Genomic DNA, 26,940 nt, shown 5'->3' with positions numbered 1-26,940 from the left:
ACTTACCCTGAGGTGAGTTTGAAAAAATCGACCCACACTCTAAGAAATTACCGTAACCCAACTGTAATTTCATCCTAACATTTACAGTGATATGAAAGTATCAAATTTTGCCGTAAAATTAACCGGCAAATAAGTGTTATAATACTTAACGGTAATCTGATATTTGAAATAACGTTGAAATGGAACTTGACCGTTAAAAAAACAGTGATATTTTTAAACTTTACAATAACACAACATTAAATAAAAGTGTTGACCGTTGAAATAAGTTTTAAATCCTAGAGCGGGTGAGAAAATGTTTTTTTTTTACTGAAACGCATTAAATAAAACACTCGAACGTCGAGCAAAATGGTTTAAAGGAAACTAAAAGCTTAGATTTTGAAAGAACATTAAATAGTTTTTATAAAGTAACGTGGCCTTCTTGTTTAAATGTAGCTCTTACGTCACAGTCTCTAACTCTAACAAGTCTAAGAATGCGACCAGAGGAATATAGGTTTTTCTACCGCACGTGCAAAACGCACGTGCGAAGAATATACTAAAAAGGCTGTGTCTTGTGACGAATGAGCAACATATGATATGTTGTATTTTTATTAATTTCTTTTATAGAAATATCTATTGAAATAAAAATTTCAGATTCAATAGTTGTTTCCATAATATAAAACCATAAAAAATAAAGTATAAAATATTTTTATCTACGTCAAGCTCTTAAGCTTTTTAATACTTTATTGACACGCGCGTTTCGCACGTGGACTTAAAATTCGAAAATCTTTATCTTCAATAACTATAGCTAGTGACGTAATAAAATATTTACATGTGACCTCCCGATTTTGTAGAAAATATTTGGGTTACTAGTGTAAAAAAAATCTCAAATATATATAGAAATCTATAAGTGCACGGTCATTTTTGGTAGTTCCAATTTAAGTTTGTATAATAAAGATTGTTCTAAAAACCATTTAATAGATGGTCTGCTACAGCTGACGCGTGAAGGGCTCTCTAAAATACCAAAAGTAGGTTAACAACTCCTAAAAGGATTCTGAACCAGGCTGAAAGTTTCTAAATCGAGCTTGAACAGCACTGCGACTCTAACATTATAACCTGGCAACACTGCTGAAAAATATTTCCATTTTTCCTTTCCGGTTGTAACCCTATTTGCACGCAGTGTGGATATGGAAATAAAGTGGTTTCAGCGGTCTCATAGCATCATGGATCAAGCCGGAGAAAGTTAAGGAATTGAGATCTCGATCAAATTGTTTCGGCGGTCTCATGGCGTCATCGATTAACCCTGGAATGGCTTATGATTTGAGATGTTCATCAAGTTGTTTCGGCTGTCTCGTAGCATCATGGTACTAAAAAGCCATTTTTGCACCTGGTTCAGTGACTATAAACGCAGCGTCAAGGGCGGCTGTTTACAAGATTAACGCTTCCCGACATAATATTTATTTAAATTATAGAGATAAAGTTTAACTCGATGAGAAGTAAACCATAAACATGTCAAACGAGTCTCACAAAGACTTCCAAAAAAAGGAAAAGACCAATCACTTTGGGGGAAATCTAAGCTATATTATTAAAATGTAAATTCGATCTTGATCGGGAAAATTTCAGTTCAATCATTTGGAAGCTGTTAGCAGGCTTGAGTCAACATCGCGACTTCGCGGAAATGTAAGTATTTGAGATTACGTAAACTAATGCAAACATTTTCAAATTATCTTTTCGAACGATCAAAAAGTAGATATTGCAACTGCGAGAAACAAATAAAAGCATAAATTTAATAAATAATTGCCATGATTTGAGTTACTATAATTACTGAAACAGTTATAAAAGCGTATATACTTTAAGAATAATTTTAGGCTCAACTAAATCTTAATTGCGCAATTGCTCTGAAAATCACAATCTTATATCTATATAATAAAAAGCTGTTTCTATATAATAACAAGATGTCACGGACATTTGAGTACACACAATCCCACTGATGTATTAACTTAATAAACCCAAGAGGAATTTTATCGGAAAAGAATTATTCGAGTTACCTGGTTTTGGAAATAAGGTGGCGGAACGCGAACACGTTCATTTAAATTAATTTGTATAAAAACCAAGTTTTCCGAGTTACCTGGTTTTGGAAATAAGGTGGCGAAACGCGAACACGTCCATTTAAATTAATTTGTATAAAAACCAAGCGTTTCGAGTTAACTGGTTTTGGAAATAAGGTGGCGAAACGCGAACACGTTAATTTAAATTAATTTTTATAAAAACCAAGTTTTCCGAGTTACCTGGTTTTGGAAATAAGGTGGCGAAACGCGAACACGTTCATTTAAATTAATTTGTATAAAAACCAAGCGTTTCGAGTTAACTGGTTTTGGAAATAAGGCGGCGAAACGCGAACACGTTCATTTAAATTAATTTGTATAAAAACCAAGTTTTTGGAGTTACCTGGTTTTGGAAATAAGGTCCAAGTTTTTCGAGTTACCTGGTTTTGGAAATAAGGTCCAAGTTTTTCGAGTTACCTGGTTCTGGAAATAAGGTGGCGAAACGCGAACACGTTCATTTAAATTTATTTTTATAAAAACCAAGTTTTTCGAGTTACCTGGTTTTGTAAATAATGTGGCGAAACGCGAACACGTTTATTTAAATTAATTTTTATAAAAACTAAGTTTTTCGAGTTACCTGGTTTTGGAAATAAGGTAGCGAAACGCGAACGAGTTAGATGACACCTGTATCAATTGGCACGAAATTCAAATATGACAATCGACCAAAAACACTAAAGGGGACAAATGCCCCACTTCTCGGGCTCCGACCCCAAAAATTACGAAAATCCCGTCGAGGCTATAATAGTGCCTACCGATTGAGATATCAATCGCCTTTGTACCACTAACGTACCGCGAGCAATCGTGTGTACGGCAGCGGCTACACAGTACGTGATCGTAATACACACAAATCCCTAAGGATTGTGTGTAAAAAGCTGTTGGTTGGGTGGTAGGTAGGTAGGTTCGTCAACCGATTATGGCGACTTATTTCTCGATTTTCTGACGCTTTTCGCGCGCGCGTTACGGGCGCGAGTGTCGCGTGGCATTTTTTTACGTACGCTACGATTTGCGTTTTCGCATCGAGTTGGCTTCGATTTCCGATTTGTCTTTTAGTTTTTTATTACAAATTTTCTAAAGTGACGCAAATGTCAGTTTCTAAAAATGCTCAAAATTTGTCGCCCCTGAGAGTTGGGCCGTGTTTTTCCCAACACGCAATACACCCGAAAATTTTCTTTATTGCAGCAAAGACTATGAAAGGTTTCATAGTCTTTGCTTGCAGCCGCGAATTTCGGAGGGGGGGGGGGGGGGGGTCGTTCGGGGGTAGTATCAGAAGCAGACTTGGAAATAGTGATATTTTTTACGGGGCCCCTGCGGGCCCCCGACCCCCTTAAATTTATTTTTATTGAGAGCCACTGGTAGGGGAAAAAATTGGTTACGTTTACATAACATTTATTAATTTTAAAACAAGCAAGTATATTATAATATCACACATAATCATTTATAACGCTAGATCCCGCTCTCGTATAGGGTAGGAAAACAGTTTCAAAAACAGCTACAAATCAATATGTTCCAGAAATTTCCGTAAAATGTGTAATAAATATTTTTTAATTAAATTGAGAGCCCCGGTGGCCCGCAACCCCCGTTCGAATGATTTATTTTAAGAGCCCACTGATTTTTATTAAGAGCCATTGGCCCCAAGACTCCCGCTAATTCCAAGTCTGATCAGAAGGCCTGTGTGTTCCGGAAATGGGGGGGGGGGGTTTCGGGTTCCTTCCGATTTGAAAGTCCCGTGGTCTCTCGGCGTACGTTAGTCCCGTGGTCTTTATGCATCAGCCATTGGATACAGAGGGTTTAAAAGGGTACAGAGAGGTTTGGAACGACAGCGAGTTTGAGTTATTTTTGCGGGGAAAGGGTACCACGGAAATTCTCGCTTTGGACAGGGGGAGGGAAATACTACGGAGAGGGGGTACCCCGGTAATTTTCACATGGGAAAAGCGGAGAGGGGGTACCACGGTAATTATGACATGGGGAAAAGGGGGAGGAAGGGCCTTACTGCGGTGGTTTTACTATGGGTAAAAGAGCACCACGGTAATTATCACATGGGAAAAGCGGAGAGGGGGTACCACGGTAATTATGACATGGGGAAAAGGGGGAGGAAGGGCCTTACTGCGGTGGTTTTACTATGGGTAAAAGAGCACCACGGTAATTATCACATGGGAAAAGCGGAGAGGGGGTACCACGGTAATTATGACATGGGGAAAAGGGGGAGGAAGGGCCTTACTGCGGTGGTTTTACTATGGGTAAAAGAGCACCACGGTAATTATCACATGGGAAAAGCGGAGAGGGGGTACCACGGTAATTATGACATGGGGAAAAGGGGGAGGAAGGGCCTTACTGCGGTGGTTTTACTATGGGTAAAAGAGCACCACGGTAATTATCACATGGGAAAAGCGGAGAGGGGGTACCACGGTAATTATGACATGGGGAAAAGGGGGAGGAAGGGCCTTACTGCGGTGGTTTTACTATGGGTAAAAGAGCACCACGGTAATTTTCACATGGGAAAAGCGGAGAGGGGGTACCACGGTAATTATGACATGGGGAAAAGGGGGAGGAAGGGCCTTACTGCGGTGGTTTTACTATGGGTAAAAGAGCACCACGGTAATTATCACATGGGAAAAGCGGAGAGGGGGTACCACGGTAATTATGACATGGGGAAAAGGGGGAGGAAGGGCCTTACTGCGGTGGTTTTACTATGGGTAAAAGAGCACCACGGTAATTATCACATGGGAAAAGCGGAGAGGGGGTACCACGGTAATTATGACATGGGGAAAAGGGGGAGGAAGGGCCTTACTGCGGTGGTTTTACTATGGGTAAAAGAGCACCACGGTAATTATCACATGGGAAAAGCGGAGAGGGGGTACCACGGTAATTATGACATGGGGAAAAGGGGGAGGAAGGGCCTTACAGCGGTGGTTTTACTATGGGTAAAAGAGCACCACTGTAATTATCACATGGGATAAAGGGGGAGGTGGGTACCACGGTAATCATAACATGGGAAAAAAGGGGAGGAACGGTAATTATCACATGGGAAAAAGGGGAGGAAGGGCCTTACTGCGGTGGTTCGACTATTGGGTAAAGGGTGTCACCGAAATTCTCGCATGGGTAAAAGGGGGAGGGTGCCTTACTGCAGTGGATCGACTATGGGGAAAAGGGTGCCAAGGAAATTATCCCATGGGAAAAAGGGGTTGGAGTGGAGTGCCTCAAAACACACAACTAGCTGAGGGCCCACCTGTAAGGCGGGCTTCTCGGCTAGTCTTATATATAATCCTCAATGTTTGTGTGTTTGTGGCTTCCGTGGACCGATCGTCGACCGTCCCCTAACTTTTCTCCCCCCTCGCTCTCGGTCTCTCGCTCGCCCTCTTGAACCCGTTCCGGTTGCCCCCAAGGTTTTCGCCCTCCGGCAGCCGCTAATTACTCCCCGGCCAACAATTATAAAGGCTCCAAAGTAAGCAAAGTTAGCCGAGAAAAACGCGTATGGAAAGTTAGGAGTTATTCTTTTCGCGTACCGTATTATTTTTCGGTATTCTTTCGAGTTTTGCTTTTCGCGTACCGCATTATTTATCTTTATCCTTTCGAGTTTTTCTTTTCGCGTACCATATTATATTTCGGTTTTCTTTCACGTATTGAAAGTTAGCGAGTTTTGCTTTTCACCCGTATTCATTACCGTATTATTTTTCGGTATTCTTTCGAGTTTTGCTTTTCGCGTACAGTATTATTTTTCGGTATTCTTTCGAGTTTTGCTTTTCGCGTACCGTATTATTTTTCGGTATTCTTTCGAGTTTTGCTTTTCGCGTACCGTATTATTTTTCGGTATTCTTTCGAGTTTTGCTTTTCGCGTACCGTACTATTTTGCAATATTCTTTCGAGTTTTGCTTTTCGCGTACCGTATTACTTTTCGGTATTCTTTCGAGTTTTTCTTTTCGCGTACCGTATTATTTTTCAATATTCTTTCGAGTTTTGCTTTTCGCGTACCGTATTAATTTCGGTATTCTTTCGAGTTTTGCTTTTCGCGTACCGTATTATTTTTCGGTATTCTTTCGAGTTTTGCTTTTCGCGTACTTATTATTTTTCGGTATTCTTTCGAGTTTTGCTTTTCGCGTACCGTATTATTTATCTGTATCGTTTCAAGTTTTGCTTTTCGCGTACCGTATTATTTTTCAATATTCTTTCGAGTTTTGCTTTTCGCGTACCGTATTATTTTCGGTATTCTTTCGAGTTTTGCTTTTCGCGTACCGTATTATTTTTCAATATTCTTTCGAGTTTTGCTTTTCGCGTACCGTAAAATTTTTCAATATTCTTTCGAGTTTTGCTTTTCGCGTACCGTATTATTTTCGGTATTCTTCCGAGTTTTGCTTTTCGCGTACCGTATTATTTTTCGGTATTCTTTCGAGTTTTGCTTTTCGCGTACTTATTATTTTTCGGTATTCTTTCGAGTTTTGCTTTTCGCGTACCGTATTATTTTTCGGTATTCTTTCGAGTTTTGCTTTTCGCGTACTTATTATTTTTCGGTATTCTTTCGAGTTTTGCTTTTCGCGTACCGTATTATTTATCTGTATTCTTTCAAGTTTTGCTTTTCGCGTACCGTATTATTTTTCAATATTCTTTCGAGTTTGGCTTTTCGCGTACCGTATTATTTTCGGTATTCTTTCGAGTTTTGCTTTTCGCGTACCGTATTATTTTTCAATATTCTTTCGAGTTTGGCTTTTCGCGTACCGTATTATTTTCGGTATTCTTTCGAGTTTTGCTTTTCGCGTACCGTATTATTTTTCGGTATTCTTTCGAGTTTTGCTTTTCGCGTACCGTATTATTTATCTTTATTCTTTCGAGTTTTTCTTTTCGCGTACCGTATTATTTTTCGGTATTCTTTCGAGTTTTGCTTTTCGCGTACCGTATTATTTTTCGGTATTCTTTCGAGTTTTGCTTTTCGCGTACCGTATTATTTATCTTTATTCTTTCGAGTTTTTCTTTTCGCGTACCGTATTATTTTTCGGTATTCTTTCGAGTTTTGCTTTTCGCGAACCGTATTATTTTTCGGTATTCTTTCGAGTTTTGCTTTTCGCGTACCGCATTATTTATCTTTATCCTTTCGAGTTTTTCTTTTCGCGTACCATATTATATTTCGGTTTTCTTTCACGTATTGAAAGTTAGCGAGTTTTGCTTTTCACCTGTATTCTTTACCGTATTATTTTTCGGTATTCTTTCGAGTTTGGCTTTTCGCGTACCGTATTATTTTTCGGTATTCTTTCGAGTTTTGCTTTTCGCGTACCGTACTATTTTGCAATATTCTTTCGAGTTTTGCTTTTCGCGTACCGTATTACTTTTCGGTATTCTTTCGAGTTTTTCTTTTCGCGTACCATATTATTTTTTCAATATTATTTCGAGTTTTGCTTTTCGCGTACCGTATTATTTTTCAATATTCTTTCGAGTTTTGCTTTTCGCGTACCGTATTAATTTCGGTATTCTTTCGAGTTTTGCTTTTCGCGTACCGTATTATTTTTCGGTATTCTTTCGAGTTTTGCTTTTCGCGTACTTATTATTTTTCGGTATTCTTTCGAGTTTTGCTTTTCGCGTACCGTATTATTTATCTGTATTCTTTCAAGTTTTGCTTTTCGCGTACCGTATTATTTTTAAATATTCTTTCGAGTTTTGCTTTTCGCGTACCGTATTATTTTCGGTATTCTTTCGAGTTTTGCTTTTCGCGTACCGTATTATTTTTCAATATTCTTTCGAGTTTTGCTTTTCGCGTACCGTAATATTTTTCAATATTCTTTCGAGTTTTGCTTTTCGCGTACCGTATTATTTTCGGTATTCTTTCGAGTTTTGCTTTTCGCGTACCGTATTATTTTTCGGTATTCTTTCGAGTTTTGCTTTTCGCGTACTTATTATTTTTCGGTATTCTTTCGAGTTTTGCTTTTCGCGTACCGTATTATTTTTCGGTATTCCTTCGAGTTTTGCTTTTCGCGTACTTATTATTTTTCGGTATTCTTTCGAGTTTTGCTTTTCGCGTACCGTATTATTTATCTGTTTTCTTTCAAGTTTTGCTTTTCGCGTACCGTATTATTTTTCAATATTCTTTCGAGTTTGGCTTTTCGCGTACCGTATTATTTTCGGTATTCTTTCGAGTTTTGCTTTTCGCGTACCGTATTATTTTTCGGTATTCTTTCGAGTTTTGCTTTTCGCGTACCGTATTATTTATCTTTATTCTTTCGAGTTTTTCTTTTCGCGTACCGTATTATTTTTCGGTATTCTTTCGAGTTTTGCTTTTCGCGTACCGTATTATTTTTCGGTATTCTTTCGAGTTTTGCTTTTCGCGTACCGTATTATTTATCTTTATTCTTTCGAGTTTTTCTTTTCGCGTACCGTATTATTTTTCGGTATTCTTTCGAGTTTTGCTTTTCGCGTACCGTATTATTTTTCGGTATTCTTTCGAGTTTTGCTTTTCGCGTACCGCATTATTTATCTTTATCCTTTCGAGTTTTTCTTTTCGCGTACCATATTATATTTCGGTTTTCTTTCACGTATTGAAAGTTAGCGAGTTTTGCTTTTCACCCGTATTCTTTACCGTATTATTTTTCGGTATTCTTTCGAGTTTTGCTTTTCGCGTACCGTATTATTTTTCGGTATTCTTTCGAGTTTTGCTTTTCGCGTACCGTACTATTTTGCAATATTCTTTCGAGTTTTGCTTTTCGCGTACCGTATTACTTTTCGGTATTCTTTCGAGTTTTGCTTTTCGCGTACCGTATTACTTTTCGGTATTCTTTCGAGTTTTTCTTTTCGCGTACCGTATTATTTTTTCAATATTCTTTCGAGTTTTGCTTTTCGCGTACCGTATTATTTTTCAATATTCTTTCGAGTTTTGCTTTTCGCGTACCGTATTAATTTCGGTATTCTTTCGAGTTTTGCTTTTCGCGTACCGTATTATTTTTCGGTATTCTTTCGAGTTTTGCTTTTCGCGTACTTATTATTTTTCGGTATTCTTTCGAGTTTTGCTTTTCGCGTACCGTATTATTTATCTGTATTCTTTCGAGTTTTGCTTTTCGCGTACCGTATTATTTTTCGGTATTCTTTCGAGTTTTGCTTTTCGCGTACTTATTATTTTTCGGTATTCTTTCGAGTTTTGCTTTTCGCGTACCGTATTATTTATCTGTATTCTTTCAAGTTTTGCTTTTCGCGTACCGTATTATTTTTCAATATTCTTTCGAGTTTTGCTTTTCGCGTACCGTATTATTTTCGGTATTCTTTCGAGTTTTGCTTTTCGCGTACCGTATTATTTTTCAATATTCTTTCGAGTTTTGCTTTTCGCGTACCGTAAAATTTTTCAATATTCTTTCGAGTTTTGCTTTTCGCGTACCGTATTATTTTCGGTATTCTTTCGAGTTTTGCTTTTCGCGTACCGTATTATTTTTCGGTATTCTTTCGAGTTTTGCTTTTCGCGTACTTATTTTTTTTCGGTATTCTTTCGAGTTTTGCTTTTCGCGTACCGTATTATTTTTCGGTATTCTTTCGAGTTTTGCTTTTCGCGTACTTATTATTTTTCGGTATTCTTTCGAGTTTTGCTTTTCGCGTACCGTATTATTTATCTGTATTCTTTCAAGTTTTGCTTTTCGCGTACCGTATTATTTTTCAATATTCTTTCGAGTTTGGCTTTTCGCGTACCGTATTATTTTCGGTATTCTTTCGAGTTTTGCTTTTCGCGTACCGTATTATTTTTCAATATTCTTTCGAGTTTGGCTTTTCGCGTACCGTATTATTTTCGGTATTCTTTCGAGTTTTGCTTTTCGCGTACCGTATTATTTTTCGGTATTCTTTCGAGTTTTGCTTTTCGCGTACCGTATTATTTTTCGGTATTCTTTCGAGTTTTGCTTTTCGCGTACCGTATTATTTATCTTTATTCTTTCGAGTTTTTCTTTTCGCGTACCGTATTATTTTTCGGTATTCTTTCGAGTTTTGCTTTTCGCGTACCGCATTATTTATCTTTATCCTTTCGAGTTTTTCTTTTCGCGTACCATATTATATTTCGGTTTTCTTTCACGTATTGAAAGTTAGCGAGTTTTGCTTTTCACCCGTATTCTTTACCGTATTATTTTTCGGTATTCTTTCGAGTTTTGCTTTTCGCGTACCGTATTATTTTTCGGTATTCTTTCGAGTTTTGCTTTTCGCGTACCGTACTATTTTGCAATATTCTTTCGAGTTTTGCTTTTCGCGTACCGTATTACTTTTCGGTATTCTTTCGAGTTTTGCTTTTCGCGTACCGTATTACTTTTCGGTATTCTTTCGAGTTTTTCTTTTCGCGTACCGTATTATTTTTTCAATATTCTTTCGAGTTTTGCTTTTCGCGTACCGTATTATTTTTCAATATTCTTTCGAGTTTTGCTTTTCGCGTACCGTATTAATTTCGGTATTCTTTCGAGTTTTGCTTTTCGCGTACCGTATTATTTTTCGGTATTCTTTCGAGTTTTGCTTTTCGCGTACTTATTATTTTTCGGTATTCTTTCGAGTTTTGCTTTTCGCGTACCGTATTATTTATCTGTATTCTTTCGAGTTTTGCTTTTCGCGTACCGTATTATTTTTCGGTATTCTTTCGAGTTTTGCTTTTCGCGTACTTATTATTTTTCGGTATTCTTTCGAGTTTTGCTTTTCGCGTACCGTATTATTTATCTGTATTCTTTCAAGTTTTGCTTTTCGCGTACCGTATTATTTTTCAATATTCTTTCGAGTTTTGCTTTTCGCGTACCGTATTATTTTCGGTATTCTTTCGAGTTTTGCTTTTCGCGTACCGTATTATTTTTCAATATTCTTTCGAGTTTTGCTTTTCGCGTACCGTAAAATTTTTCAATATTCTTTCGAGTTTTGCTTTTCGCGTACCGTATTATTTTCGGTATTCTTTCGAGTTTTGCTTTTCGCGTACCGTATTATTTTTCGGTATTCTTTCGAGTTTTGCTTTTCGCGTACTTATTTTTTTTCGGTATTCTTTCGAGTTTTGCTTTTCGCGTACCGTATTATTTTTCGGTATTCTTTCGAGTTTTGCTTTTCGCGTACTTATTATTTTTCGGTATTCTTTCGAGTTTTGCTTTTCGCGTACCGTATTATTTATCTGTATTCTTTCAAGTTTTGCTTTTCGCGTACCGTATTATTTTTCAATATTCTTTCGAGTTTGGCTTTTCGCGTACCGTATTATTTTCGGTATTCTTTCGAGTTTTGCTTTTCGCGTACCGTATTATTTTTCAATATTCTTTCGAGTTTGGCTTTTCGCGTACCGTATTATTTTCGGTATTCTTTCGAGTTTTGCTTTTCGCGTACCGTATTATTTTTCGGTATTCTTTCGAGTTTTGCTTTTCGCGTACCGTATTATATTTATCTTTATTCTTTCGAGTTTTTCTTTTCGCGTACCGTATTATTTTTCGGTATTCTTTCGAGTTTTGCTTTTCGCGTACCGTATTATTTTTCGGTATTCTTTCGAGTTTTGCTTTTCGCGTACCGTATTATTTATCTTTATTCTTTCGAGTTTTTCTTTTCGCGTACCGTATTATTTTTCGGTATTCTTTCGAGTTTTGCTTTTCGCGAACCGTATTATTTTTCGGTATTCTTTCGAGTTTTGCTTTTCGCGTACCGCATTATTTATCTTTATCCTTTCGAGTTTTTCTTTTCGCGTACCATATTATATTTCGGTTTTCTTTCACGTATTGAAAGTTAGCGAGTTTTGCTTTTCACCTGTATTCTTTACCGTATTATTTTTCGGTATTCTTTCGAGTTTGGCTTTTCGCGTACCGTATTATTTTTCGGTATTCTTTCGAGTTTTGCTTTTCGCGTACCGTACTATTTTGCAATATTCTTTCGAGTTTTGCTTTTCGCGTACCGTATTACTTTTCGGTATTCTTTCGAGTTTTTCTTTTCGCGTACCGTATTATTTTTTCAATATTCTTTCGAGTTTTGCTTTTCGCGTACCGTATTATTTTTCAATATTCTTTCGAGTTTTGCTTTTCGCGTACCGTATTAATTTCGGTATTCTTTCGAGTTTTGCTTTTCGCGTACCGTATTATTTTTCGGTATTCTTTCGAGTTTTGCTTTTCGCGTACTTATTATTTTTCGGTATTCTTTCGAGTTTTGCTTTTCGCGTACCGTATTATTTATCTGTATTCTTTCAAGTTTTGCTTTTCGCGTACCGTATTATTTTTAAATATTCTTTCGAGTTTTGCTTTTCGCGTACCGTATTATTTTCGGTATTCTTTCGAGTTTTGCTTTTCGCGTACCGTATTATTTTTCAATATTCTTTCGAGTTTGGCTTTTCGCTTACCGTATTATTAATCTTTATTCTTTCGAGATTTTCTTTTCGCGTACCGTATTATTTTTCGGTATTCTTTCGAGTTTTGCTTTTCGCGTACCGTATTATTTTTCGGTATTCTTTCGAGTTTTTCTTTTCGCGTACCGTATTATTTTCGGTATTCTTTCGAGTTTTGCTTTTCGCGTACCGTATTATTTTTCAATATTCTTTCGAGTTTGGCATTTCGCGTACCGTATTATTTATCTTTATTCTTTCGAGTTTTTCTTTTCGCGTACCGTATTATTTTTCGGTATTCTTTCGAGTTTTGCTTTTCGCGTACCGTATTATTTTTCGGTATTCTTTCGAGTTTTGCTTTTCGCGTACCGCATTATTTATCTTTATCCTTTCGAGTTTTTCTTTTCGCGTACCATATTATTTTTCGGTATTCTTTCGAGTTTTGCTTTTCGCGTACCGTATTATTTTTCGGTATTCTTTCGAGTTTGGCTTTTCGCGTACCGCATTATTTATCTTTATTCTTTCGAGTTTTTCTTTTCGCGTACCGTATTATTTTTCGGTATTCTTTCGAGTTTTGCTTTTCGCGTACCGTATTATTTTTCGGTATTCTTTCCCGCATTGAAAGTTAGCGAGTTTTTCTTTTCGCCCGTATTCTTTACCGTATTATTTTTTGGTATTCTTTCGAGTTTTGCTTTTCGCGTACCGTATTATTTATCTGTATTCTTTCAAGTTTTGCTTTTCGCGTACCGTATTATTTTTCAATATTCTTTCGAGTTTGGCATTTCGCGTACCGTATTATTTTCGGTATTCTTTCGAGTTTTGCTTTTCGCGTACCGTATTATTTTTCGGTATTCTTTCGAGTTTTGCTTTTCGCGTACCGTATTTGTTATCTTTATTCTTTCGAGTTTTTCTTTTCGCGTACCGTATTATTTTTCGGTATTCTTTCGAGTTTTGCTTTTCGCGTACCGTATTATTTTTCGGTATTCTTTCCCGCATTGAAAGTTAGCGAGTTTTGCTTTTCGCCCGTATTCTTTACCGTATTATTTTTCGGTATTCTTTCGAGTTTTGCTTTTCGCGTACCGTATTATTTTCGGTATTCTTTCGAGTTTTGCTTTTCGCGTTCCGTATTATTTTTCGGTATTCTTTCGAGTTTTGCTTTTCGCGTACCGTATTTGTTATCTTTATTCTTTCGAGTTTTGCTTTTCGCGTACCGTATTATTTTTCGGTATTCTTTCGAGTTTTGCTTTTCGCGTACCGTATTATTTTTCGGTATTCTTTCCCGCATTGAAAGTTAGCGAGTTTTGCTTTTCGCCCGTATTCTTTACCGTATTATTTTTCGGTATTCTTTCGAGTTTTGCTTTTCGCGTACCGTATTATTTTCGGTATTCTTTCGAGTTTTGCTTTTCGCGTTCCGTATTATTTTTCGGTATTCTTTCGAGTTTTGCTTTTCGCGTACCGTATTATTTTTCGGTATTCTTTCGAGTTTTGCTTTTCGCGTACCGTATTATTTATCTTTATTCTTTCGAGTTTTTCTTTTCGGGTACCGTAATATTTTTCGGTATTCTTTCGAGTTTTGCTTTTCGCGTACCGTATTATTTTTCGGTATTCTTTCGAGTTTTGCTTTTCGCGTACCGTATTATTTATCTTTATTCTTTCGAGTTTTTCTTTTCGCGTACCGTATTATTTTTCGGTATTCTTTCGATTTTTGCTTTTCGCGTACCGTATTATTTTTCGGTATTCTTTCCCGCATTGAAAGTTAGCGAGTTTTGCTTTTCGCCCGTATTCTTTACCGTTTTATTTTTCGGTATTCTTTCGAGTTTTGCTTTTCGCGTACCGTATTATTTATCTGTATTCTTTCAAGTTTTGCTTTTCGCGTACCGTATTATTTTTCAATATTCTTTCGAGTTTGGCTTTTCGCGTACCGTATTATTGTCGGTATTCCTTCGAGTTTTGCTTTTCGCGTACCGTATTATTTTTCAGTATTCTTTCGAGTTTTGCTTTTCGCGTACCGTATTATTTATCTTTATTCTTTCGAGTTTTTCTTTGCGCGTACCGTATTATTTTTCGGTATTCTTTCGAGTTTTGCTTTTCGCGTACCGTATTATTTTTCGGTATTCTTTCGAGTTTTGCTTTTCGCGTACCGTATTATTTATCTTTATTCTTTCGAGTTTTTCTTTTCGCGTACCGTATTATTTTTCGGTATTCTTTCGAGTTTTGCTTTTCGCGTACCGTATTATTTTTCGGTATTCTTTCCCGCATTGAAAGTTAGCGAGTTTTGCTTTTCGCCCGTATTCTTTACCGTATTATTTTTCGGTATTCTTTCGAGTTTTGCTTTTCGCGTACCGTATTATTTATCTGTATTCTTTCAAGTTTTGCTTTTCGCGTACCGTATTATTTTTCAATATTCTTTCGAGTTTGGCTTTTCGCGTACCGTATTATTTTCGGTATTCTTTCGAGTTTTGCTTTTCGCGTACCGTATTATTTTTCGGTATTCTTTCGAGTTTTGCTTTTCGCGTACTTATTATTTTTCGGTATTCTTTCGAGTTTTGCTTTTCGCGTAGCGTATTATTTTTCGGTATTCTTTCGAGTTTTGCTTTTCGCGTACTTATTATTTTTCGGTATTCTTTCGAGTTTTGCTTTTCGCGTACCGTATTATTTATCTGTATTCTTTCAAGTTTTGCTTTTCGCGTACCGTATTATTTTTCAATATTCTTTCGAGTTTGGCTTTTCGCGTACCGTATTATTTTCGGTATTCTTTCGAGTTTTGCTTTTCGCGTACCGTATTATTTTTCGGTATTCTTTCGAGTTTTGCTTTTCGCGTACCGTATTATTAATCTTTATTCTTTCGAGTTTTTCTTTTCGCGTACCGTATTATTTTTCGGTATTCTTTCGAGTTTTGCTTTTCGCGTACCGTATTATTTTTCGGTATTCTTTCGAGTTTTGCTTTTCGCGTACCGTATTATTTATCTTTATTCTTTCGAGTTTTTCTTTTCGCGTACCGTATTATTTTTCGGTATTCTTTCGAGTTTTGCTTTTCGCGTACCGTATTATTTTTCGGTATTCTTTCGAGTTTTGCTTTTCGCGTACCGCATTATTTATCTTTATCCTTTCGAGTTTTTCTTTTCGCGTACCATATTATATTTCGGTTTTCTTTCACGTATTGAAAGTTAGCGAGTTTTGCTTTTCACCCGTATTCTTTACCGTATTATTTTTCGGTATTCTTTCGAGTTTTGCTTTTCGCGTACCGTATTATATTTCGGTATTCTTTCGAGTTTTGCTTTTCGCGTACCGTACTATTTTGCAATATTCTTTCGAGTTTTGCTTTTCGCGTACCGTATTACTTTTCGGTATTCTTTCGAGTTTTGCTTTTCGCGTACCGTATTACTTTTCGGTATTCTTTCGAGTTTTTCTTTTCGCGTACCGTATTATTTTTTCAATATTCTTTCAAGTTTTGCTTTTCGCGTACCGTATTATTTTTCAATATTCTTTCGAGTTTTGCTTTTCGCGTACCGTATTAATTTCGGTATTCTTTCGAGTTTTGCTTTTCGCGTACCGTATTATTTTTCGGTATATTTTCGAGTTTTGCTTTTCGCGTACTTATTATTTTTCGGTATTCTTTCGAGTTTTGCTTTTCGCGTACCGTATTTATTATCTGTATTCTTTCAAGTTTTGCTTTTCGCGTACCGTATTATTTTTCAATATTCTTTCGAGTTTTGCTTTTCGCGTACCGTATTATTTTCGGTATTCTTTCGAGTTTTGCTTTTCGCGTACCGTATTATTTTTCAATATTCTTTCGAGTTTGGCTTTTCGCGTACCGTAATATTTTTCAATATTCTTTCGAGTTTTGCTTTTCGCGTACCGTATTATTTTCGGTATTCTTTCGAGTTTTGCTTTTCGCGTACCGTATTATTTTTCGGTATTCTTTCGAGTTTTGCTTTTCGCGTACTTATTATTTTTCGGTATTCTTTCGAGTTTTGCTTTTCGCGTATCGCATTATTTATCTGTATTCTTTCAAGTTTTGCTTTTCGCGTACCGTATTATTTTTCAATATTCTTTCGAGTTTTGCTTTTCGCGTACCGTATTATTTTCGGTATTCTTTCGAGTTTTGCTTTTCGCGTACCGTATTATTTTTCAATATTCTTTCGAGTTTTGCTTTTCGCGTACCGTATTATTTTCGGTATTCTTTCGAGTTTTGCTTTTCGCGTACTTATTATTTTTCGGTATTCTTTCGAGTTTTGCTTTTCGCGTACCGTATTATTTTTCGGTATTCTTTCGAGTTTTGCTTTTCGCGTACTTATTATTTTTCGGTATTCTTTCGAGTTTTGCTTTTCGCCTACCGTATTATTTATCTTTATTCTTTCGAGTTTTTCTTTTCGCGTACCGTATTATTTTTCGGTATTCTTTCGATTTTTGCTTTTCGCGTACCGTATTATTTTTCGGTATTCTTTCCCGCATTGAAAGTTAGCGAGTTTTGCTTTTCGCCCGTATTCTTTACCGTTTTATTTTTCGGTATTCTTTCGAGTTTTGCTTTTCGCGTACCGTATTATTTATCTGTATTCTTTCAAGTTTTGCTTTTCGCGTACCGTATTATTTTTCAATATTCTTTCGAGTTTGGCTTTTCGCGTACCGTATTATTGTCGGTATTCCTTCGAGTTTTGCTTTTCGCGGACCGTATTATTTTTCAGTATTCTTTCGAGTTTTGCTTTTCGCGTACCGTATTATTTTTCGGTATTCTTTCGAGTTTTGCTTTTCGCGTACCGTATTATTTTTCGGTATTCTTTCGAGTTTTGCTTTTCGCGTACCGTATTATTTATCTTTATTCTTTCGAGTTTTTCTTTTCGCGTACCGTATTATTTTTCGGTATTCTTTCGAGTTTTGCTTTTCGCGTACCGTATTATTTTTCGGTATTCTTTCCCGCATTGAAAGTTAGCGAGTTTTGCTTTTCGCCCGTATTCTTTACCTTATTATTTTTCGGTATTCTTTCGAGTTTTGCTTTTCGCGTACCGTATTATTTATCTGTATTCTTTCAAGTTTTGCTTTTCGCGTACCGTATTATTTTTCAATATTCTTTCGAGTTTGGCTTTTCGCGTACCGTATTATTTTCGGTATTCTTTCGAGTTTTGCTTTTCGCGTACCGTATTATTTTTCGGTATTCTTTCGAGTTTTGCTTTTCGCGTACTTATTATTTTTCGGTATTCTTTCGAGTTTTGCTTTTCGCGTACCGTATTATTTTTCGGTATTCTTTCGAGTTTTGCTTTTCGCGTACTTATTATTTTTCGGTATTCTTTCGAGTTTTGCTTTTCACGTACCGTATTATTTATCTGTATTCTTTCAAGTTTTGCTTTTCGCGTACCGTATTATTTTTCAATATTCTTTCGAGTTTGGCTTTTCGCGTACCGTATTATTTTCGGTAATCTTTCGAGTTTTGCTTTTCGCGTACCGTATTATTTTTCGGTATTCTTTCGAGTTTTGCTTTTCGCGTACCGTATTATTAATCTTTATTCTTTCAAGTTTTTCTTTTCGCGTACCGTATTATTTTTCGGTATTCTTTCGAGTTTTGCTTTTCGCGTACCGTATTATTTTTCGGTATTCTTTCGAGTTTTGCTTTTCGCGTACCGTATTATTTATCTTTATTCTTTCGAGTTTTTCTTTTCGCGTACCGTATTATTTTTCGGTATTCTTTCGAGTTTTGCTTTTCGCGTACCGTATTATTTTTCGGTATTCTTTCGAGTTTTGCTTTTCGCGTACCGCATTATTTATCTTTATCTTTTCGAGTTTTTCTTTTCGCGTACCATATTATATTTCGGTTTTCTTTCACGTATTGAAAGTTAGCGAGTTTTGCTTTTCACCCGTATTCTTTACCGTATTATTTTTCGGTATTCTTTCGAGTTTTGCTTTTCGCGTACCGTATTATTTTCGGTATTCTTTCGAGTTTTGCTTTTCGCGTACCGTACTATTTTGCAATATTCTTTCGAGTTTTGCTTTTCGCGTACCGTATTACTTTTCGGTATTCTTTCGAGTTTTGCTTTTCGCGTACCGTATTACTTTTCGGTATTCTTTCGAGTTTTTCTTTTCGCGTACCGTATTATTTTTTCAATATTCTTTCGAGTTTGGCTTTTCGCGTACCGTATTATTTTTCAATATTCTTTCGAGTTTTGCTTTTCGCGTACCGTATTAATTTCGGTATTCTTTCGAGTTTTGCTTTTCGCGTACCGTATTATTTTTCGGTATTCTTTCGAGTTTTGCTTTTCGCGTACTTATTATTTTTCGGTATTCTTTCGAGTTTTGCTTTTCGCGTACCGTATTATTTATCTGTATTCTTTCAAGTTTTGCTTTTCGCGTACGGTATTATTTTTCAATATTCTTTCGAGTTTTGCTTTTCGCGTACCGTATTATTTTCGGTATTCTTTCGAGTTTTGCTTTTCGCGTACCGTATTATTTTTCAATATTCTTTCGAGTTTTGCTTTTCGCGTACCGTAATATTTTTCAATATTCTTTCGAGTTTTGCTTTTCGCGTACCGTATTATTTTCGGTATTCTTTCGAGTTTTGCTTTTCGCGTACCGTATTATTTTTCGGTATTCTTTCGAGTTTTGCTTTTCGCGTACCGCATTATTTATCTTTATCCTTTCGAGTTTTTCTTTTCGCGTACCATATTATATTTCGGTTTTCTTTCACGTATTGAAAGTTAGCGAGTTTTGCTTTTCACCCGTATTCTTTACCGTATTATTTTTCGGTATTCTTTCGAGTTTTGCTTTTCGCGTACCGTATTATTTTCGGTATTCTTTCGAGTTTTGCTTTTCGCGTACCGTACTATTTTGCAATATTCTTTCGAGTTTTGCTTTTCGCGTACCGTATTACTTTTCGGTATTCTTTCGAGTTTTGCTTTTCGCGTACCGTATTACTTTTCGGTATTCTTTCGAGTTTTTCTTTTCGCGTACCGTATTATTTTTTCAATATTCTTTCGAGTTTTGCTTTTCGCGTACCGTATTATTTTTCAATATTCTTTCGAGTTTTGCTTTTCGCGTACCGTATTAATTTCGGTATTCTTTCGAGTTTTGCTTTTCGCGTACCGTATTATTTTTCGGTATTCTTTCGAGTTTTGCTTTTCGCGTACTTATTATTTTTCGGTATTCTTTCGAGTTTTGCTTTTCGCGTACCGTATTATTTATCTGTATTCTTTCAAGTTTTGCTTTTCGCGTACGGTATTATTTTTCAATATTCTTTCGAGTTTTGCTTTTCGCGTACCGTATTATTTTCGGTATTCTTTCGAGTTTTGCTTTTCGCGTACCGTATTATTTTTCAATATTCTTTCGAGTTTTGCTTTTCGCGTACCGTAATATTTTTCAATATTCTTTCGAGTTTTGCTTTTCGCGTACCGTATTATTTTCGGTATTCTTTCGAGTTTTGCTTTTCGCGTACCGTATTATTTTTCGGTATTCTTTCGAGTTTTGCTTTTCGCGTACTTATTATTTTTCGGTATTCTTTCGAGTTTTGCTTTTCGCGTATCGCATTATTTATCTTTATCCTTTCGAGTTTTTCTTTTCGCGTACCATATTATATTTCGGTTTTCTTTCACGTATTGAAAGTTAGCGAGTTTTGCTTTTCACCCGTATTCTTTACCGTATTATTTTTCGGTATTCTTTCGAGTTTTGCTTTTCGCGTACCGTATTATTTTCGGTATTCTTTCGAGTTTTGCTTTTCGCGTACCGTATTATTTATCTGTATTCTTTCAAGTTTTGCTTTTCGCGTACGGTATTATTTTTCAATATTCTTTCGAGTTTTGCTTGTCGCGTACCGTATTATTTTCGGTATTCTTTCGAGTTTTGCTTTTCGCGTACCGTATTATTTTTCAATATTCTTTCGAGTTTTGCTTTTCGCGTACCGTAATATTTTTCAATATTCTTTCGAGTTTTGCTTTTCGCGTACCGTATTATTTTCGGTATTCTTTCGAGTTTTGCTTTTCGCGTACCGTATTATTTTTCGGTATTCTTTCGAGTTTTGCTTTTCGCGTACCGCATTATTTATCTTTATCCTTTCGAGTTTTTCTTTTCGCGTACCATATTATATTTCGGTTTTCTTTCACGTATTGAAAGTTAGCGAGTTTTGCTTTTCACCCGTATTCTTTACCGTATTATTTTTCGGTATTCTTTCGAGTTTTGCTTTTCGCGTACCGTATTATTTTCGGTATTCTTTCGAGTTTTGCTTTTCGCGTACCGTACTATTTTGCAATATTCTTTCGAGTTTTGCTTTTCGCGTACCGTATTACTTTTCGGTATTCTTTCGAGTTTTGCTTTTCGCGTACCGTATTACTTTTCGGTATTCTTTCGAGTTTTTCTTTTCGCGTACCGTATTATTTTTTCAATATTCTTTCGAGTTTTGCTTTTCGCGTACCGTATTATTTTTCAATATTCTTTCGAGTTTTGCTTTTCGCGTACCGTATTAATTTCGGTATTCTTTCGAGTTTTGCTTTTCGCGTACCGTATTATTTTTCGGTATTCTTTCGAGTTTTGCTTTTCGCGTACTTATTATTTTTCGGTATTCTTTCGAGTTTTGCTTTTCGCGTACCGTATTATTTATCTGTATTCTTTCAAGTTTTGCTTTTCGCGTACGGTATTATTTTTCAATATTCTTTCGAGTTTTGCTTTTCGCGTACCGTATTATTTTCGGTATTCTTTCGAGTTTTGCTTTTCGCGTACCGTATTATTTTTCAATATTCTTTCGAGTTTTGCTTTTCGCGTACCGTAATATTTTTCAATATTCTTTCGAGTTTTGCTTTTCGCGTACCGTATTATTTTCGGTATTCTTTCGAGTTTTGCTTTTCGCGTACCGTATTATTTTTCGGTATTCTTTCGAGTTTTGCTTTTCGCGTACTTATTATTTTTCGGTATTCTTTCGAGTTTTGCTTTTCGCGTATCGCATTATTTATCTGTATTCTTTCAAGTTTTGCTTTTCGCGTACCGTATTATTTTTCAATATTCTTTCGAGTTTTGCTTTTCGCGTACCGTATTATTTTCGGTATTCTTTCGAGTTTTGCTTTTCGCGTACCGTATTATTTTTCAATATTCTTTCGAGTTTTGCTTTTCGCGTACCGTAATATTTTTCAATATTCTTTCGAGTTTTGCTTTTCGCGTACCGTATTACTTTTCGGTATTCTTTCGAGTTTTTCTTTTCGCGTACCGTATTATTTTTTCAATATTCTTTCGAGTTTTGCTTTTCGCGTACCGTATTATTTTTCAATATTCTTTCGAGTTTTGCTTTTCGCGTACCGTATTAATTTCGGTATTCTTTCGAGTTTTGCTTTTCGCGTACCGTATTATTTTTCGGTATTCTTTCGAGTTTTGCTTTTCGCGTACTTATTATTTTTCGGTATTCTTTCGAGTTTTGCTTTTCGCGTACCGTATTATTTATCTGTATTCTTTCAAGTTTTGCTTTTCGCGTACGGTATTATTTTTCAATATTCTTTCGAGTTTTGCTTTTCGCGTACCGTATTATTTTCGGTATTCTTTCGAGTTTTGCTTTTCGCGTACCGTATTATTTTTCAATATTCTTTCGAGTTTTGCTTTTCGCGTACCGTAATATTTTTCAATATTCTTTCGAGTTTTGCTTTTCGCGTACCGTATTATTTTCGGTATTCTTTCGAGTTTTGCTTTTCGCGTACCGTATTATTTTTCGGTATTCTTTCGAGTTTTGCTTTTCGCGTACTTATTATTTTTCGGTATTCTTTCGAGTTTTGCTTTTCGCGTATCGCATTATTTATCTGTATTCTTTCAAGTTTTGCTTTTCGCGTACCGTATTATTTTTCAATATTCTTTCGAGTTTTGCTTTTCGCGTACCGTATTATTTTCGGTATTCTTTCGAGTTTTGCTTTTCGCGTACCGTATTATTTTTCAATATTCTTTCGAGTTTTGCTTTTCGCGTACCGTAATATTTTTCAATATTCTTTCGAGTTTTGCTTTTCGCGTACCGTATTATTTTCGGTATTCTTTCGAGTTTTGCTTTTCGCGTACTTATTATTTTTCGGTATTCTTTCGAGTTTTGCTTTTCGCGTACCGTATTATTTTTCAATATTCTTTCGAGTTTTGCTTTTCGCGTACCGTATTATTTTCGGTATTCTTTCGAGTTTTGCTTTTCGCGTACCGTATTATTTTTCAATATTCTTTCGAGTTTTGATTTTCGCGTACCGTAATATTTTTCAATATTCTTTCGAGTTTTGCTTTTCGCGTACCGTATTATTTTCGGTATTCTTTCGAGTTTTGCTTTTCGCGTACTTATTATTTTTCGGTATTCTTTCGAGTTTTGCTTTTCGCGTACCGTATTATTTTTCGGTATTCTTTCGAGTTTTGCTTTTCGCGTACTTATTATTTTTCGGTATTCTTTCGAGTTTTGCTTTTCGCGTACCGTATTATTTATCTTTATTCTTTCGAGTTTTTCTTTTCGCGTACCGTATTATTTTTCGGTATTCTTTCGATTTTTGCTTTTCGCGTACCGTATTATTTTTCGGTATTCTTTCCCGCATTGAAAGTTAGCGAGTTTTGCTTTTCGCCCGTATTCTTTACCGTTTTATTTTTCGGTATTCTTTCGAGTTTTGCTTTTCGCGTACCGTATTATTTATCTGTATTCTTTCAAGTTTTGCTTTTCGCGTACCGTATTATTTTTCAATATTCTTTCGAGTTTGGCTTTTCGCGTACCGTATTATTGTCGGTATTCCTTCGAGTTTTGCTTTTCGCGGACCGTATTATTTTTCAGTATTCTTTCGAGTTTTGCTTTTCGCGTACCGTATTATTTTTCGGTATTCTTTCGAGTTTTGCTTTTCGCGTACCGTATTATTTTTCGGTATTCTTTCGAGTTTTGCTTTTCGCGTACCGTATTATTTTTCGGTATTCTTTCGAGTTTTGCTTTTCGCGTACTTATTATTTTTCGGTATTCTTTCGAGTTTTGCTTTTCGCGTACCGTATTATTTTTCGGTATTCTTTCGAGTTTTGCTTTTCGCGTACTTATTATTTTTCGGTATTCTTTCGAGTTTTGCTTTTCGCGTACCGTATTATTTATCTGTATTCTTTCAAGTTTTGCTTTTCGCGTACCGTATTATTTTTCAATATTCTTTCCCGCATTGAAAGTTAGCGAGTTTTGCTTTTCGCCCGTATTCTTTACCGTATTATTTTTCGGTATTCTTTCGAGTTTTGCTTTTCGCGTACCGTATTATTTATCTGTATTCTTTCAAGTTTTGCTTTTCGCGTACCGTATTATTTTTCAATATTCTTTCGAGTTTGGCTTTTCGCGTACCGTATTATTTTCGGTATTCTTTCGAGTTTTGCTTTTCGCGTACCGTATTATTTTTCGGTATTCTTTCGAGTTTTGCTTTTCGCGTACTTATTATTTTTCGGTATTCTTTCGAGTTTTGCTTTTCGCGTACCGTATTATTTTTCGGTATTCTTTCGAGTTTTGCTTTTCGCGTACTTATTATTTTTCGGTATTCTTTCGAGTTTTGCTTTTCGCGTACCGTATTATTTATCTGTATTCTTTCAAGTTTTGCTTTTCGCGTACCGTATTATTTTTCAATTTTCTTTCGAGTTTGGCTTTTCGCGTACCGTATTATTTTCGGTATTCTTTCGAGTTTTGCTTTTCGCGTACCGTATTATTTTTCGGTATTCTTTCGAGTTTTGCTTTTCGCGTACCGTATTATTAATCTTTATTCTTTCAAGTTTTTCTTTTCGCGTACCGTATTATTTTTCGGTATTCTTTCGAGTTTTGCTTTTCGCGTACCGTATTATTTTTCGGTATTCTTTCGAGTTTTGCTTTTCGCGTACCGTATTATTTATCTTTATTCTTTCGAGTTTTTCTTTTCGCGTACCGTATTATTTTTCGGTATTCTTTCGAGTTTTGCTTTTCGCGTACCGTATTATTTTTCGGTATTCTTTCGAGTTTTGCTTTTCGCGTACCGCATTATTTATCTTTATCCTTTCGAGTTTTTCTTTTCGCGTACCATATTATATTTCGGTTTTCTTTCACGTATTGAAAGTTAGCGAGTTTTGCTTTTCACCCGTATTCTTTACCGTATTATTTTTCGGTATTCTTTCGAGTTTTGCTTTTCGCGTACCGTATTATTTTCGGTATTCTTTCGAGTTTTGCTTTTCGCGTACCGTACTATTTTGCAATATTCTTTCGAGTTTTGCTTTTCGCGTACCGTATTACTTTTCGGTATTCTTTCGAGTTTTGCTTTTCGCGTACCGTATTACTTTTCGGTATTCTTTCGAGTTTTTCTTTTCGCGTACCGTATTATTTTTTCAATATTCTTTCGAGTTTTGCTTTTCGCGTACCGTATTATTTTTCAATATTCTTTCGAGTTTTGCTTTTCGCGTACCGTATTAATTTCGGTATTCTTTCGAGTTTTGCTTTTCGCGTACCGTATTATTTTTCGGTATTCTTTCGAGTTTTGCTTTTCGCGTACTTATTATTTTTCGGTATTCTTTCGAGTTTTGCTTTTCGCGTACCGTATTATTTATCTGTATTCTTTCAAGTTTTGCTTTTCGCGTACGGTATTATTTTTCAATATTCTTTCGAGTTTTGCTTTTCGCGTACCGTATTATTTTCGGTATTCTTTCGAGTTTTGCTTTTCGCGTACCGTATTATTTTTCAATATTCTTTCGAGTTTTGCTTTTCGCGTACCGTAATATTTTTCAATATTCTTTCGAGTTTTGCTTTTCGCGTACCGTATTATTTTCGGTATTCTTTCGAGTTTTGCTTTTCGCGTACCGTATTATTTTTCGGTATTCTTTCGAGTTTTGCTTTTCGCGTACTTATTATTTTTCGGTATTCTTTCGAGTTTTGCTTTTCGCGTATCGCATTATTTATCTGTATTCTTTCAAGTTTTGCTTTTCGCGTACCGTATTATTTTTCAATATTCTTTCGAGTTTTGCTTTTCGCGTACCGTATTATTTTCGGTATTCTTTCGAGTTTTGCTTTTCGCGTACCGTATTATTTTTCAATATTCTTTCGAGTTTTGCTTTTCGCGTACCGTAATATTTTTCAATATTCTTTCGAGTTTTGCTTTTCGCGTACCGTATTATTTTCGGTATTCTTTCGAGTTTTGCTTTTCGCGTACTTATTATTTTTCGGTATTCTTTCGAGTTTTGCTTTTCGCGTACCGTATTATTTTTCAATATTCTTTCGAGTTTTGCTTTTCGCGTACCGTATTATTTTCGGTATTCTTTCGAGTTTTGCTTTTCGCGTACCGTATTATTTTTCAATATTCTTTCGAGTTTTGATTTTCGCGTACCGTAATATTTTTCAATATTCTTTCGAGTTTTGCTTTTCGCGTACCGTATTATTTTCGGTATTCTTTCGAGTTTTGCTTTTCGCGTACTTATTATTTTTCGGTATTCTTTCGAGTTTTGCTTTTCGCGTACCGTATTATTTTTCGGTATTCTTTCGAGTTTTGCTTTTCGCGTACTTATTATTTTTCGGTATTCTTTCGAGTTTTGCTTTTCGCGTACCGTATTATTTATCTTTATTCTTTCGAGTTTTTCTTTTCGCGTACCGTATTATTTTTCGGTATTCTTTCGATTTTTGCTTTTCGCGTACCGTATTATTTTTCGGTATTCTTTCCCGCATTGAAAGTTAGCGAGTTTTGCTTTTCGCCCGTATTCTTTACCGTTTTATTTTTCGGTATTCTTTCGAGTTTTGCTTTTCGCGTACCGTATTATTTATCTGTATTCTTTCAAGTTTTGCTTTTCGCGTACCGTATTATTTTTCAATATTCTTTCGAGTTTTGCTTTTCGCGTACCGTATTATTGTCGGTATTCCTTCGAGTTTTGCTTTTCGCGGACCGTATTATTTTTCAGTATTCTTTCGAGTTTTGCTTTTCGCGTACCGTATTATTTTTCGGTATTCTTTCGAGTTTTGCTTTTCGCGTACCGTATTATTTTTCGGTATTCTTTCGAGTTTTGCTTTTCGCGTACCGTATTATTTATCTTTATTCTTTCGAGTTTTTCTTTTCGCGTACCGTATTATTTTTCGGTATTCTTTCGAGTTTTGCTTTTCGCGTACCGTATTATTTTTCGGTATTCTTTCCCGCATTGAAAGTTAGCGAGTTTTGCTTTTCGCCCGTATTCTTTACCGTATTATTTTTCGGTATTCTTTCGAGTTTTGCTTTTCGCGTACCGTATTATTTATCTGTATTCTTTCAAGTTTTGCTTTTCGCGTACCGTATTATTTTTCAATATTCTTTCGAGTTTGGCTTTTCGCGTACCGTATTATTTTCGGTATTCTTTCGAGTTTTGCTTTTCGCGTACCGTATTATTTTTCGGTATTCTTTCGAGTTTTGCTTTTCGCGTACTTATTATTTTTCGGTATTCTTTCGAGTTTTGCTTTTCGCGTACTGTATTATTTTTCGGTATTCTTTCGAGTTTTGCTTTTCGCGTACTTATTATTTTTCGGTATTCTTTCGAGTTTTGCTTTTCGCGTACCGTATTATTTATCTGTATTCTTTCAAGTTTTGCTTTTCGCGTACCGTATTATTTTTCAATATTCTTTCGAGTTTGGCTTTTCGCGTACCGTATTATTTTCGGTATTCTTTCGAGTTTTGC

The 26,940-nt window shown here is 35.8% G+C and overlaps 1 protein-coding gene across 1 annotated transcript in view; it reads left to right on the top strand.

Annotated features, from left to right (window-relative positions):
- The first annotated feature begins 1,626 nt into the window (after positions 1 to 1,626).
- Positions 1,627 to 26,940, top strand: part of LOC149953105 (acetylcholinesterase-like) — a 78,786-nt gene continuing 53,472 nt past the window's right edge. The window contains exon 1 of the mRNA XM_090170232.1: positions 1,627 to 1,656. The gene's annotated coding sequence lies outside the window, so the exon portion shown is untranslated. The remainder of the gene's footprint in view (positions 1,657 to 26,940) is intronic.

Source organism: Leiobunum rupestre, chromosome 3 (assembly GCF_980474605.1).
Source record: "Leiobunum rupestre chromosome 3, qqLeiRupe1.1.hap1, whole genome shotgun sequence".
NCBI classification, from domain to species: Eukaryota; Metazoa; Arthropoda; class Arachnida; order Opiliones; family Sclerosomatidae; genus Leiobunum; species Leiobunum rupestre.
This window is presented reverse-complemented; position numbering and strand designations above follow the sequence as displayed.